This window comes from Triticum aestivum, chromosome 7B (genome assembly GCF_018294505.1).
Source record: "Triticum aestivum cultivar Chinese Spring chromosome 7B, IWGSC CS RefSeq v2.1, whole genome shotgun sequence".
NCBI classification, from domain to species: Eukaryota; Viridiplantae; Streptophyta; class Magnoliopsida; order Poales; family Poaceae; genus Triticum; species Triticum aestivum.
The window spans coordinates 421,859,613-421,875,262 of record NC_057813.1 but is presented as its reverse complement, the minus strand read 5'-3'; positions in this window follow the sequence as shown (position 1 = coordinate 421,875,262).

Here is a 15,650-nt window from a genome sequence, read left to right as displayed (position 1 = left end):
TCTGGAAAGCAAGATTGTTCTCGAGCTTAGTAACATATTGGTGGTTCATGATGTTCTGAATATCTTCTCAGAAGTATTACCGGGTTGTCACCTGGCCGCTATGTTGAGTTCATGATCAAGTTGGTTTTCTTATAAATCACTCCTTCTCCAAGAATCTGTGTTGGATATCCCTGAGCTAGTTGGTTGAGCTAGACAACAACTTGGAGAGTTGGAAGATAATAGCTTGTCTGACTTAGTTCATGTTAAGGGATATCTTCTTGTGTGTGTATGTGTGTGTGTGTGTGTTGAAGAAAGATGATATCTCCATCGATTGGTCCTCGTGATCAGTTGTTGGATCTATTGCCTTGTCAAAACTTTGATTTGAGTATGGGCTATCGTCAAGTCAAATCAGAACCAACGATGTTCGTAATGTTGTCTTACTCGTGGTTGATCCCTCAAGCATACACCATTACATCTTTGGGTCTGACCAATACTATCACCTTGTTCACATAGTTATGGAATTCCATCTCCATGGGAATCTGGATGAATTGTTGTTGAGCCCATCGACAACATCCTTGTCTTCTCCATAATTTTGTTGAACATTAAGCTAGTGTTGGAAACTTTTAAAAGCATTTGTTCATGTTAGATCATGAAGCATATGTTCGGATGTAAGAAGTGACCTTCTCCAGCTCATGTGCATTTGATGTAAGTTGCCGTCGTGAGTTTGAGAAAGATTGTTTTTGCTTCCTTGGAATCATCCCAAGTTAGTCACACATGTGCGAAGTGCTCTATGGTTTGATAGGTTGGCCGCCTCCATTCTATATGTGTTTCCTAGCACACCAAGCCACTGATTGATTTGTTCAAGGAGAAGAAGTTCCTTCTTAAGAATCATGACTTGTGTTAGGACTTCGTTATCCTCGATGATGGTTTCCCAACCTGAACTTGGTAGTATTTTATTATAAGACTACCACGTGGTCACGCTTGTCTTGGACAACGTGTTCACATGTTTGTAGCAGAACTAGCTCATGTTTTGGAGCTAACTACCGTAGTTCATTCTCCGAGAATCTCGCAACGTCATCTCGTCGATTTGTGTTGCAAACTTTCATTTTTCTTTCCAGACCAATGAGTCTGGATTATTCTGACACCAACCAGATCTAAATCTCAGGCAGATATGATGGTTGGAACATTTCCCAAGAACTATAATATTGGTCTCGCGATAACCGGTAAAGTGGATGTCGTGGCCAACACACCCCGCCCGAAGACCTATTATTGTAGTATCTTGATTGAAGAAGTTGGCCACCTCCCCATAAGGACTTCGTAGGATTTACTCCCTAGTTGTGCCTTATGATTTTTGTGTTTCCGAAGTCCGACCTTTTACTTGATGTTCTGGGTACCAAACCATCTAAATGAATGGGTTACGCTAGCACATCAAGGAGAACATTAGAAGCGGAGTGCTAAATGTCTCTCGGTCGATCATCCAGATTTTGTCCCCTTGGCCTCGCTAAGGTGAAATCTAAGAAAGTGTTATCTTCCTTTGCATCTGCATCGTCCATCACTATTCATCATGGTAGTATGTTGTATTGTCAGCACCCTTGACACGGATGTTGGTAAAACCTTGATGATTATAGGAATGCTCAAGTTCTTGAGAGCACTCACAAGCACTAGGTGTTATCATCGACACTAATTGGGATTGCTCCTAGTTTTCTTCGGTTGTGTTATAACCACTCCAACAGTGGAATTATTTCCTACTGTTGAGTTCCTCCCCAGTTACTAGAATCATTTCTGGCATTTGCATTTTGCTCCCAGCTTGCATCACCATTGTGCCATTCCACCATGGGTTCCATCATTTTCGATGATAACCAAAAATCATCCGTTGCATTGTCTTCAACAAGGTAGTCCACATCATCCATTCTGGCCCAAGAATGCCATTCTTTCGGACTCCTTCAAATGATCGATTGTGATTTGCCTTAGGCTGGTATAAAGAGTTTCAATGATCTCTGAATCAAAGGTAATTCTTTTTGCCACTTAAGGGGATATTCTACGAGTCACCTTCCCTGAAGTGTCTCGATATGGTATCATGGCAACTCAAATCTTCGCTACGTTGACAACCGTTCACCACCCTCTTAAGTGTGGGATTGTTGTCTACCTAGTGAACCTTCGACATCTGTTCCACTCCATCCCTTTGGATGAATGCTTCGTATCTCAGCTCGAGAGATGTTCTTACCTCTCACTCCATGAGTTGATCTTGAATACTCGATCTTCGAGGAGATCGTTTTCTGGAGAGTCTCCTTCTGTTGTTATCGTGTTGGATGAAGACCTCGCAAGCAAAGACGTCAAGATCGATTGAGTCAACAGATCAACACCCTTGAGAAGACAGTTGGATCATGAAGTTTGTGATACTTAGTGTCCCCTTTGTCTTCTTACCTCACGTCTTGAATCTCGGGACGAGATTCTTGTTTAGTGGGGGTGAGCTGTCACAGCCCTAGCTTTAGCTTTGCTTGTGGGCTAGTCCTGGTTGTTGCATCATGTTTAAATTTTACTTCAACTTGAAATGGGGATTGACTAAACCCTAGCACCAAATGAATTCAACTAGGTTCAACTAAAATATTTTCAATGAGTCCAAATGGCTTTAAAAAATGTTCATCATTTCTGGAAATGCTGGAGACATAACCAGGAGTGTTGCACATTTTTTCCATGACTCATTTGGGTTCTCAATTAAATCTTATAGTATTTGTAACATCCCAATTTTCCTAAATTAGGATGTTAATAGATCATTCATATGCATATCATAATTTTATTGCATTATTTGCTTTTTCAGAATATTCAAATCATTATGCAACAAAAGGCAATTTATTTGGAGTGGAGATAACATGACTTCTCCCCTATTTTAAAAATGTTCATAATGTGCAGAATATTATTTACAGTTCATGTGATATGTTCTGGTAATTTTTGCAATCTTAAAAATATTTTATTTGATTGTTTTATTGCTGTTTGAGTGTCCTATTGCATCAAAATGAATTTCTAAAATTGCATTAGGTGAGGAACTATTGTTCATGTAGTTTATATTAGTAGTAAATATTTTACAGTGTGTCTCTATATTTTTGTTTAGTTTTTATTGTGGTTATTTTATTTTAGTTATTTGTGTTTCTGTAGTTTTGTGTTCTAAAAAAACAGCCGGCTAGCCAGCTACCCAGCCAGCCAGCCGACGCCGCGGCCCACCTAACCCCGCACTGCGCGGCCCAGTCCCCCGCACCGCTGCGGCCCACCAAACCCCACTGCCCGCAGCCCGCTAAACCTAGCGAAGCGGTACGCCCGCACACTCGCACCCGACCCGCGCCCGATCGACCCCTCGCCCCAGCCACTGACCAGCAGGCCCCGCACCCATCTTCCACCCCGAGCCGGACGCAGCCGCGCCGCGCGCACGCCGAGGCCGAGCCGGTTTACCCCGCGTCCCTGGTCCACCTCGAGCGCTCCCGAGTCGTCGTGTGCAAGCAGAAGACCCAGGGCGACCCCGCATCCACTCCTCGTTCTTCCTCGTTGCCGCACGCTCGAGCGAGGGCGAAACGCATCTCGCCGCGGAGCTCCGCCGCCGCCGCCGCTCGCCAGTCGTTCCCGCCGCCGTAAGGACGCCTCGGACCACCCCGTTTACTCCCCTTGACCATCCGCTCATCTCTTCACTGTTTTGACGTTGTTTTGTCGCCTGAGACGCAGCCGAACACTGCCGCCACCGACGTCTGCCACCGCCGGAGCACGCCACGTTCACCCCGCCACCGCAGCCGCAGAGGAGGTCCTCGCTGTCGTCGAACACCACCACCGCCTCCGCCACTCAACGCCGCACCCGTCCACCCCCTCAACTTCGCCGGAGCATCGCCGGAGGAGCGCCACCACCGACGCCCGAGACCGCCGCCACCCTTCCTCTGTTCTGGTGAGCACGAACGCACAGGGAACACCTTTGGCCAATCACAAACGACCACATGGCATACTGCTATAGGCGCAGCTACAGTGCCGCACAGGACCAGGCGATTTCTGTTGCTGTTTTTGTTTTTTCCAGTTTTTCACTCAAAACTTCAAATAGCTATAGCTTTTATTCTGTATACCCAAATTAGGTAATTCTTTTTCCTATGATCTCACAAAAATCAGCACTTTATCACAGTACCAACTTTGCACATGTTTGCACTTTTCAAATTTGAATTCGTTTGAATTTGAAATAAACCTTCCGGAGGCCGTAACTCTCAAACCGCTTATCGAAATTGAGTGATTCTTTTTGCATTGTGACCGTAGTGCTATTTAGGTGTTGTTAAGCTTCTGTTGTTGTGTTTTAAAATGGTTTTTCTTGCTGTTGGTTTTTATTTTGGTTCTATTCGTGTTTCGGTGATTGATTTGTTGAATTGTGTGAAACGTGTAGATTGTCCGGAGTGCGACGCAAACTATTGTCAGGAGTGTGACTTTCTGAACCAGAACCAAGGCAAGTTACATGTTGATCATCCTTTACCTATTGTTTTCTATGCATGTAGTTATATCAAACTATGAATTTATGCATGTATAGGAATACTATATTATTTTGCTATATGATGTTGAGCTATCTTCCCGTCTTTTGCAAATCGTGGTAGTTGTAGTTTGCTATGCTTTGTAGACGGGGTGGTTCGTGTATATATTGAGATTATGTGAGGATTATAAATATAATCAAATTGAGTAGTAATTGAGGACTTAATTCACCTCTGGGCGGAATTGGTATTGAAGGGTGGTTTCAAGAACATCATGGTTTTTACCCTCTGAATGTAAGTGGACGGCCGCCCAGGTTCAAAAAGATCAGACAGACTTAGTGACTAGTAGCTTCCATGTGCGGCCACTGGCTATATGGGCTCTGGCTTAGTTGATCAGTTGTGGAACCCTTACTCGGATGTGCCAGCAGATGTAGATATAATAGTTGGGATGGGCCTCCTGTTGGGACTAGGGGACTGCTTCTGAAAGACTTCATCTTAATCTTCGGATTGGGTCCAGTGGGTAAAGCGTACAAAACTCTGCAGAGTATTAAAACTAATCATGATTAGCCGTGCCCCGGTTATGGGTAAATTTGAGCCACTATGCCATTACAGTTGTTGGATGATCTTGACAGATGTGACACTTAATAATATTTGTGGGCAACTTAATAAAGGGTAGGTTGGAGTTGATTTTGCCAACTCAACCTTGTGTATTTAATTGTAGTAATAAAAGAACTAAATTAAAATTTGACTATTAGGTAGTTATTAGGATAAAATCAGCTTTCTGCAAAAATAAACCCTCAAGCCTTCCTTTGTTGTACTATGCATATACATGTAGGTCTGCTATATTATTACTCCTGTGTAACTTGCCAATACATTCAAAGTATTGACCTATATGGCTGCAACGTCTCATGTTGCAGGATATTCAGATGACGAGTAAGGTACCGTTAGGGTCGCGAGTCTGCACTCAGCATCGCCAGTGGGCTATGATGGGACTCATCGTTATTTTCTGCTACTTTCCGCTGTTTGATTGAATAAAGCTAGCCAAGTGCTATGCAGATTGTTTTGTTTTATATATTCTGGATCATACGATGTAATAAATGATGCACTTGCTATTCTGGTATATACTGTGTGTGCTAGCGAGTTCGATCCAGGGACTAGCACGGTAAGCACAGAGACTCAAATCCTTCGAGATTTTGGTCGTTACAGATGGTATCAGAGCAGTGTGTTGACTGTAGGACGTGACCCTAGAAAATGGATTATAAAAGCCATAGGAGTGAAAATTATTTATCAACTAGTTATACTTCTTACTGTTTATTAGTTAAGCCCCTCAAGTATGTTGCCAGTTAAGTAGGAACTAGTGCTGAGACCACCATTCATGCTTGTTTTATATTGCAACGCTATCGTGTTAGCGTATCTGATTATGCCCACTTTTGTGGTATGAAGATACTAGATTGTTGCTTGATTGGTAGTTTGTTTGTTAATTTATATCTTGTCGAAATTATTCGACTATATATATATATAATATTATCATATTATTGTTTGTTGTTTGTTGTTTGTGTGTTGGTGTTATTCGTTGTTGTGTTTGTTGGCTTGATCATATTATGCATATGGGTAGAATATATTTATATATACATAGTTTTTGGCCCTATTGTATCTATGACTCATCTATTCTTGCCAACAAAAACCCTTAGTATGCCTATTAGAGTGAGCTCCCCAGGAGCTGAGATGATAGCAGGTGTTGGTTGTCATCAGTTGACTTTGTCTATTGGGAAGCATGAGTTTCCTACGGATTTGATTATATTGAAGTCACAAGGTCTGGATATTATTTTGGGTATGGATTGGTTGCAGTTATATAAAGGTCGTATTGATTGTGCCAGTCGATCTATTACTCTCAGTGCACCAGGAGGGAAGAGGATCAAATATGTGTGTAAGTATAAGCGTAATCAGGTGCAGGTGAACTCTCTTAAGGGGGGTAGCCTGGAAGAGGTGCCAGTTGTGAGGGATTATCCAGATGTGTTTCCAGAGGAGTTGCCAGGTATGCCACCAGATAGAGATATTGAGTTTCTTATTGATTTAATACCAGGCACTGGACCTATTGCAAAGAGACCGTATAGAATGCCTCCTCAAGAGTTGGAGGAATTGAAGAAGCAGATAAGAGAATTGCAGGCACAAGGATTTATTCGCCCAAGTTCATCACCTTGGGGAGCTCCAGTTTTGTTTGTGGAGAAGAAGGATGGGACCTTGAGGATGTGTGTTGATTATCGTTCTCTGAATGAGGTAACCATTAAGAATAAGTATCCTTTGCCTATGATAAATGATCTATTTGACCAGTTGGAGGGAGCTACTGTGTTTTCTAAGATTGATCTCCGTTCTGGTTATCATCAATTGAAGATTCGCGAGCAAGATATTCCAAAGACTGCTTTCACCACGAGGTATGGGTTGTATGAATATACCGTTATGTCATTTGGACTGACTAACGCTCCTGCATACTTCATGAATATGATGAACAAGGTGTTTATGGAGTTCTTGGATAAATTTGTGGTTGTTTTCATTGATGATATATTGGTGTTCTCCAAGAATAAGCAAGAGCATGAGGTGCATCTGCGTTTGGAATTGGAGAAATTGAGGGAACATCAGTTGTATGCCAAGTTCAGCAAATGTGAGTTTTGGCTGGATGAGGTAGCTTTCCTTGGACATGTTGTGTCAGGTAATGGAGTTGCAGTTGATCCATCTAAGGTTGCTGCAGTTACAGAGTGGGAGACACCCACGACAGTTGGGGAGATTCACAGCTTTTTGGGCCTTGCAGGTTATTATAGGAGGTTTATTGAAAACTTTTCCAAGATTGCAAAGCCTATGACTGAATTGTTGAAGAAGGAGAAGAAGTTTGTTTGGACTGATGAATGTGAAGCCAGCTTTCAGGAATTGAAGCAGCGTTTGGTTACAGCACCAGTCTTAACACTGCCAGATATACATAAGGACTTCCAGGTATATTGTGATGCTTCTCGTCAAGGACTTGGGAGTGTTTTGATGCAGGAAGGTAAAGTTGTTTCATATGCTTCACGTCAGCTTAAGAATCATGAGCATAATTATCCTACACATGATTTGGAGTTAGCCTCAGTTGTGCATGCATTGAAAACTTGGAGGCCATACCTTATTGGTAATCGTTGTGATATATTTACTGATCATAAGAGCTTGAAGTATATTTTTACTCAGAAGGATTTGAACCTCAGGCAGAGGAGATGGTTGGAGCTTATTAAGGATTATGATTTGAATGTGCAGTATCATCCTGGTAAGGCTAATGTTGTTGCTGATGCATTGAGTCGTAGGAGCCATGCTAATGCAATTAATATTGATAATATGCCACCCGAGTTATGTGAACAGTTCAGGAATCTCAGGTTGGAGATGGTTCCTAAGGGATATTTAGCAACACTTGAGGTAAAGCCTACTTTGCTTGACAGGATCAGAGAAGCTCAAAAGGGTGATAAGGAGATTGCTGAGATAAAAGAGAACATGGTTAAAGGTAAGGCAGAAGGTTTCCATGAGGATGAACATGGGGCCATATGGTTTGAGAAGCGTATTTGTGTACCTCAGATGCAGATATCAGGAAGTTGATTCTTCAGGAGGCGCATGATTCACCTTATTCTATTCACCCAGGTAATACTAAGATGTATTTGGATTTGAGGGAAAGATTTTGGTGGCCTAGCCTGAAGAGGGAAATTGCTGGATATATTGCAACATGTGATGTGTGCCAGAGAGTTAAAGCAGAACATCAGAGACCAGCAGGTTTGTTACAGCCATTGCCTATACCTGATTGGAAGTGGGATGAGATTGGTATGGATTTCATTACAGGTCTACCCAGGACTCGGTCAGGTTATGATTCTATTTGGGTAGTTGTTGATCGTTTGACTAAAGTTGCTCACTTCATCCCGGTAAAGACTACTTATACCAGTGCTCAGCTAGCAAAGATTTATATGTCTAAAATTGTTTGTCTGCATGGAGTTCCAAGGAAGGTAGTGTCTGATAGAGGTACTCAGTTCACATCTAAATTTTGGCGTCAGTTGCATGAATCCTTGGGCACCAGGCTGGAGTTCAGTACAGCTTTCCATCCACAGACAGATGGGCAGACAGAGAGGGTAAATCAGATTTTGGAGGATATGTTGAGAGCTTGTGCTTTGGACTACGGGTCCAGTTGGGATGATAATTTACCTTATGCAGAGTTCTCATATAATAACAGTTACCAGGCTAGTCTGAAGATGGCACCATTTGAGGTATTGTATGGCAGAAAGTGCAGGACACCGTTAATGTGGGATGAGGTTGGAGAGCGTTAGTTCTTTGGGCCAGACTTGATCAGAGATGCTGAGGAGAAGGTCAAGTTGATTCGTGACAGGCTGAAGATAGCACAGTCCAGACAGAAGAGTTATGCAGATGCAAAACGTAAGGAGGTGACATATGAGGTAGGAGACCGTGCGTATCTTAGAGTTTCACCACTTCGTGGAATTAAGAGGTTTGGAATTAAGGGTAAGTTAGCACCACGTTTTGTGGGGCCTTACACGATCTTGGAGCGTAGAGGAGAGGTAGCTTATCAGTTGGAGTTGCCAGAATCCTTGTCAGGAGTTCACGATGTGTTTCATGTATCTCAGTTGAAGAAGTGTCATGCAGAGATGATGGATGTTCCATTGAGGGACACAGTGCCACTTGAGGCAATTCAGTTGGAGAGTGATTTGACATATGAGGAGAAGCCTGTTAAGATTCTGGAGACAGCAGAGAGAGTTACTCGCACCAAGACAATCAAGTTATGCAAGGTTCAGTGGGATCATCATACAGAGGAGGAAGCTACCTGGGAACGAGAGGAAGATCTCAAGCAGGATCACCCACATCTATTCTCTAGCCAACCCGAATCTCGAGGGCGAGATTCATCTTAAGGGGGGTAGGTTTGTAACATCCCAATTTTTCTAAATTAGGATGTTAATAGATCATTCATATGCATATCATAATTTTATTGCATTATTTGCTTTTTCAGAATATTCAAATCATTATGCAACAAAAGGCAATTTATTTGGAGTGGAGATAACATGACTTCTCCCCTATTTTAAAAATGTTCATAATGTGCAGAATATTATTTACAGTTCATGTGATATGTTCTGGTAATTTTTGCAATCTTAAAAATATTTTATTTGATTGTTTTATTGTTGTTTGAGTGTCCTATTGCATCAAAATGAATTTCTAAAATTGCATTAGGTGAGGAACTATTGTTCATGTAGTTTATATTAGTAGTAAATATTTTACAGTGTGTCTCTATATTTTTGTTTAGTTTTTATTGTGGTTATTTTATTTTAGTTATTTGTATTTCTGTAGTTTTGTGTTCTAAAAAAAACAGCCGGCCAGCCAGCTACCCAGCCAGCCAGCCGACGCCGCGGCCCACCTAACCCCGCACTGCGCGGCCCAGTCCCCCGCACCGCTGCGGCCCACCAAACCCCACCGCCCGCAGCCCGCTAAACCTAGCGAAGCGGTACGCCCGCACGCTCGCACCCGGCCCGCGCCCGATCCACCCCTCGCCCCAGCCACTGACAGCGGGCCCCGCACCCATCTTCCACCCCAAGCCGGACGCAGCCACGCCGCGCGCACGCCGAGGCCGAGCCGGTTTACCCCGCGTCCCTGGTCCACCTCGAGCGCTCCCGAGTTGCCGTGTGCAAGCAGAAGACCCAGGGCGACCCCGCATCCACTCCTCGTTCTTCCTCGTTGCCGCACGCTCGAGCGAGGGCGAAACGCATCTCGCCGCGGAGCTCCGCCGCCGCCGCCGTTCGCCAGTCGTTCCCGCCGCCGTAAGGACGCCTCGGACCACCCCGTTTACTCTCCTCGACCATCCGCTCATCTCTTCACTGTTTTGACGTCGTTTTGTCGCCTGAGACGCTGCTGAACACCGCCGCCACCGACGTCTGCCACCGCCGGAGCACGCCACGTTCACCCCGCCACCGCAGCCGCAGAGGAGGTCCTCGCCGTCGTCGAACACCACCACCGCCTCCGCCACTCAACGCCGCACCCGTCCACCCCCTCAACTTCGCCGGAGCATCGCCGGAGGAGCGCCACCGCCGACGCCCGAGACCGCCGCCGCCCTTCCTCTGTTCTGGTGAGCACGAACGCACAAGGAACTCCTTTGGCCAATCACAAACTGCCACGTGGCATACTGCTATAGGCGCAGCTACAGTGCCGCACAGGACCAGGCGATCTCTGTTGCTGTTTTTGTTTTTTCCAGTTTTTCACTCAAAACTTCAAATAGCTATAGCTTTTATTCTGTATACCCAAATTAGGTAATTCTTTATCCTATGATCTCACAAAAATCAGCACTTTATTAGAGTACCAAGTTTGCACATGTTTGCACTTTTCAAATTTGAATTCGTTTGAATTTGAAATAAACCTTCCGGAGGCCGTATCTCTCAAACCGTTTATCGGATTCGAGTGATTCTTTTTGCATTGTGACCGTAGTACAATTTAGGTGTTGTTATGCTGCTGTTGTTGTATTTTAAAATGGTTTTTCTTGCTGTTGGTTTTTATTTTGGTCCTATTCGTGTTTCGGTGATTGATTTGCTGAATTGTGTGAAACGTGTAGATTGTCCGGAGTGCGAGGCAAACTATTGTCAGGAGTGTGACTTTCTGAACCAGAACCAAGGCAAGTTACATGTTGATCATCCTTTACCTATTGTTTTCTATGCATGTAGTTATATCACACTATGAATTTATGCATGTATAGGAATACTATATTATTTTGCTATATGATGTTGAGCTATCTTCCCGTCTTTTGCAAATCGTGGTAGTTGTAGTTTGCTATGCTTTGTAGACGGGGGTGGTTCGTGTATACATTGAGATTATGTGAGGATTATAAATATAATCAAATTGAGTAGTAATTGAGGACTTAATTCACCTCTGGGCGGAATTGGTATTGAAGGGTGGTTTCAAGAACATCATGGTTTTTACCCTCTGAATGTAAGTGGACGGCCGCCCAGGTTCAAAAAGATCAGACAGACTTAGTGACTAGTATCTTCCATGTGCGGCCACTGGCTATATGGGCTCTGGCTTAGTTGATCAGTTGTGGAACCCTTACCCGAATGTGCCAGCGGATGTAGATATAATAGTTGGGATGGGCCTCCTGTTGGGACTAGGGGACTGCTTCTGAAAGACTTCGTCTCAATCTTCGGATTGGGTCCAGTGGGTAAAGCGTACAAAACTCTGCAGAGTATTAAAACTAATCATGATTAGCCGTGCCCCCGGTTATGGGTAAATTTGAGCCACTATGCCATTACAGTTGTTGGATGATCTTGACAGATGTGACACTTAATAATATTTGTGGGCAACTTAATAAAGGGTAGGTTGGAGTTGATTTTGCCAACTCAACCTTGTGTATTTAATTGTAGTAATAAGGAACTAAATAAAAATTTGACTATTAGGTATATAGTAGGATAAAATCAGCTTTATGCAAAAATAAACCCTCAAGCCTTCCTTTGTTGTACTATGCATATACATGTAGGTCTGCTATATTATTACTCCTGTGTAACTTGCCAATACATTCAAAATATTGATCTATATGGCTGCAACGTCTCATGTTGCAGGATATTCAGACGACGAGTAAGGTACCGTTAGGGTCGCGAGTCTGCACTCAGCATCGCCAGTGGGCCTTTTAAACTGCCTGCTGAATCCATGAGCAGGCAAGAGACAACCTGGCGAACTGAAACTTCTTAGTAGCCAGAGGAAAAGAAAGCAAAAGCAATTCCCGTAGTAGCGGCGAGCGAAATGGGAGCAGCCTAAACCGTGAAAACGGGGTTGTGGGAGAGCAATACAAGCGTTGTGCTGCTAGGCGAAGCGGTTGAGTGCCGCACCCTAGATGGCTAAAGTCCAGTAGCCGAAAGCATCACTAGCTTACGCTCTAACCCGAGTAGCATGGGGCACGTGGAATCCCGTGTGAATCAGCAAGGACCACCTTGCAAGGCTAAATACTCCTGGGTGACCGATAGCGAAGTAGTATTTTCCTAAATTAGGATGTTAATAGATCATTCATATGCATATCATAATTTTATTGCATTATTTGCTTTTTCAGAATATTCAAATCATTATGCAACAAAAGGCAATTTATTTGGAGTGGAGATAACATGACTTCTCCCCTATTTTAAAAATGTTCATAATGTGCAGAATATTATTTACAGTTCATGTGATATGTTCTGGTAATTTTTGCAATCTTAAAAATATTTTATTTGATTGTTTTATTGCTGTTTGAGTGTCCTATTGCATCAAAATGAATTTCTAAAATTGCATTAGGTGAGGAACTATTGTTCATGTAGTTTATATTAGTAGTAAATATTTTACAGTGTGTCTCTATATTTTTGTTTAGTTTTTATTGTGGTTATTTTATTTTAGTTATTTGTGTTTCTGTAGTTTTGTGTTCCAAAAAAAAACAGCCGGACAGCCAGCTACCCAGCCAGCCAGCCGACGCCGCGGCCCACCTAACCCCGCACTGCGCGGCCCAGTCCCCCGCACCGCTGCGGCCCACCAAACCCCACCGCCCGCAGCCCGCTAAACCTAGCGAAGCGGTACGCCCGCACGCTCGCACCCGACCCGCGCCCGATCGACCCCTCGCCCCAGCCACTGACCAGCGGGCCCCGCACCCATCTTCCACCCCGAGCCGGACGCAGCCGCGCCGCGCGCACGCCGAGGCCAAGCCGGTTTACCCCGCGACCCTGGTCCACCTCGAGCGCTCCCGAGTCGCCGTGTGCAAGCAGAAGACCCAGGGCGACCCCGCATCCACTCCTCGTTCTTCCTCGTTGCCGCACGCTCGAGCGAGGGCGAAACGCATCTCGCCGTGGAGCTCCGCCGCCGCCGCCGTTCGCCAGTCGTTCCCGCCGCCGTAAGGACGCCTCGGACCACCCCGTTTACTCTCCTCGACCATCCGCTCATCTCTTCACTGTTTTGACGTTGTTTTGTCGCCTGAGACACAGCCGAACACCGCCGCCACCGACGTCTGCCACCGCCGGAGCACGTCACGTTCACCCCGCCACCGCAGCTGCAGAGGAGGTCCTCGCCGTCGTCGAACACCACCACCGCCTCCGCCACTCAACACCGCACCCGTCCACCCCCTCAACTTCGCCGGAGCATCGCCGGAGGAGCGCCACCGCCAACGCCCGAGACCGCCGCCGCCCTTCCTCTGTTCTGGTGAGCACGAACGCACGGGGAACTCCTTTGGCCAATCACAAACTGCCACGTGGCATACTGCTATAGGCGCAGCTACAGTGCCGCACAGGACCAGGCGATTTCTGTTGCTGTTTTTGTTTTTTCCAGTTTTTCACTCAAAACTTCAAATAGCTATAGCTTTTATTCTGTATACCCAAATTAGGTAATTCTTTTTCCTATGATCTCACAAAAATCAGCACTTTATCAGAGTACCAAGTTTGCACATGTTTGCACTTTTCAAATTTGAATTCGTTTGAATTTGAAATAAACCTTCCGGAGGCCGTATCTCTCAAACCGTTTATCGGATTCGAGTGATTCTTTTTGCATTGTGACCGTAGTACAATTTAGGTGCTGTTATGCTGCTGTTGTTGTGTTTTAAAATGGTTTTTCTTGCTGTTGGTTTTTATTTTGGTCCTATTCGTGTTTCGGTGATTGATTTGCTGAATTGTGTGAAACGTGTAGATTGTCCGGAGTGCGAGGCAAACTATTGTCAGGAGTGTGACTTTCTGAACCAGAACCAAGGCAAGTTACATGTTGATCATCCTTTACCTATTGTTTTCTATGCATGTAGTTATATCACACTATGAATTTATGCATGTATAGGAATACTATATTATTTTGCAATATGATGTTGAGCTATCTTCTCGTCTTTTGCAAATCGTGGTAGTTGTAGTTTGCTATGCTTTGTAGACGGGGGTGGTTCGTGTATATATTGAGATTATGTGAGGATTATAAATATAATCAAATTGAGTAGTAATTGAGGACTTAATTCACCTCTGGGCGGAATTGGTATTGAAGGGTGGTTTCAAGAACATCATGGTTTTTACCCTCTGAATGTAAGTGGACGGCCGCCCAAGTTCAAAAAGATCAGACAGACTTAGTGACTAGTAGCTTCCATGTGCGGCCACTGGCTATATGGGCTCTGGCTTAGTTGATCAGTTGTGGAACCCTTACCCAGATGTGCCAGCAGATGTAGATATAATAGTTGGGATGGGCCTCCTGTTGGGACTAGGGGACTGCTTCTGAAAGACTTCGTCTCAATCTTCGGATTGGGTCCAGTGGGTAAAGCGTACAAAACTCTGCAGAGTATTAAAACTAATCATGATTAGCCGTGCCCCCGGTTATGGGTAAATTTGAGCCACTATGCCATTACAGTTGTTGGATGATCTTGACAGATGTGACACTTAATAATATTTGTGGGCAACTTAATAAAGGGTAGGTTGGAGTTGATTTTGCCAACTCAACCTTGTGTATTTAATTGTAGTAATAAGGAACTAAATAAAAATTTGACTATTAGGTAGTTATTAGGATAAAATCAGCTTTATGCAAAAATAAACCCTCAAGCCTTCCTTTGTTGTACTACGCATATACATGTAGGTCTGCTATATTATTACTCCTGTGTAACTTGCCAATACATTCAAAGTATTGACCTATATGGCTGCAACATCTCATGTTGCAGGATATTCAGACGACGAGTAAGGTACCGTTAGGGTCGCGAGTCTGCACTCAGCATCGCCAGTGGGCTATGATGGGACTCATCGTTATTTTCTGCTACTTTCCGTTGTTTGATTGAATAAAGCTAGCCAAGTGCTATGCAGATTGTTTTATTTTATATATTCTAGATCATACGATGTAATAAATGATGCACTTGCTATTCTGGTATATACTGTGTGTGCTAGCGATTTCGATCCAGGGACTAGCACGGTAAGCACAGAGACTCAAATCCTTCGAGATTTTGGTCGTTACAGTATTTGCATTTGGGCATTAAAATGCTATTAAATATTTTAAATGCTCAAATAATCATAAACTAAAATGTTTACTGTTGGATATATTCCAAACAGTAGTCATGATTAGTTTCATTATTTTTGGTAATGCCCTGACATTTTTAATAAAGCCCAGAAGTTACAGAAAAATAGAAAACAGAAAACAATTTAGAAAAGGGAGAGAGAGAGAGAGCCTACCTGGGCCACT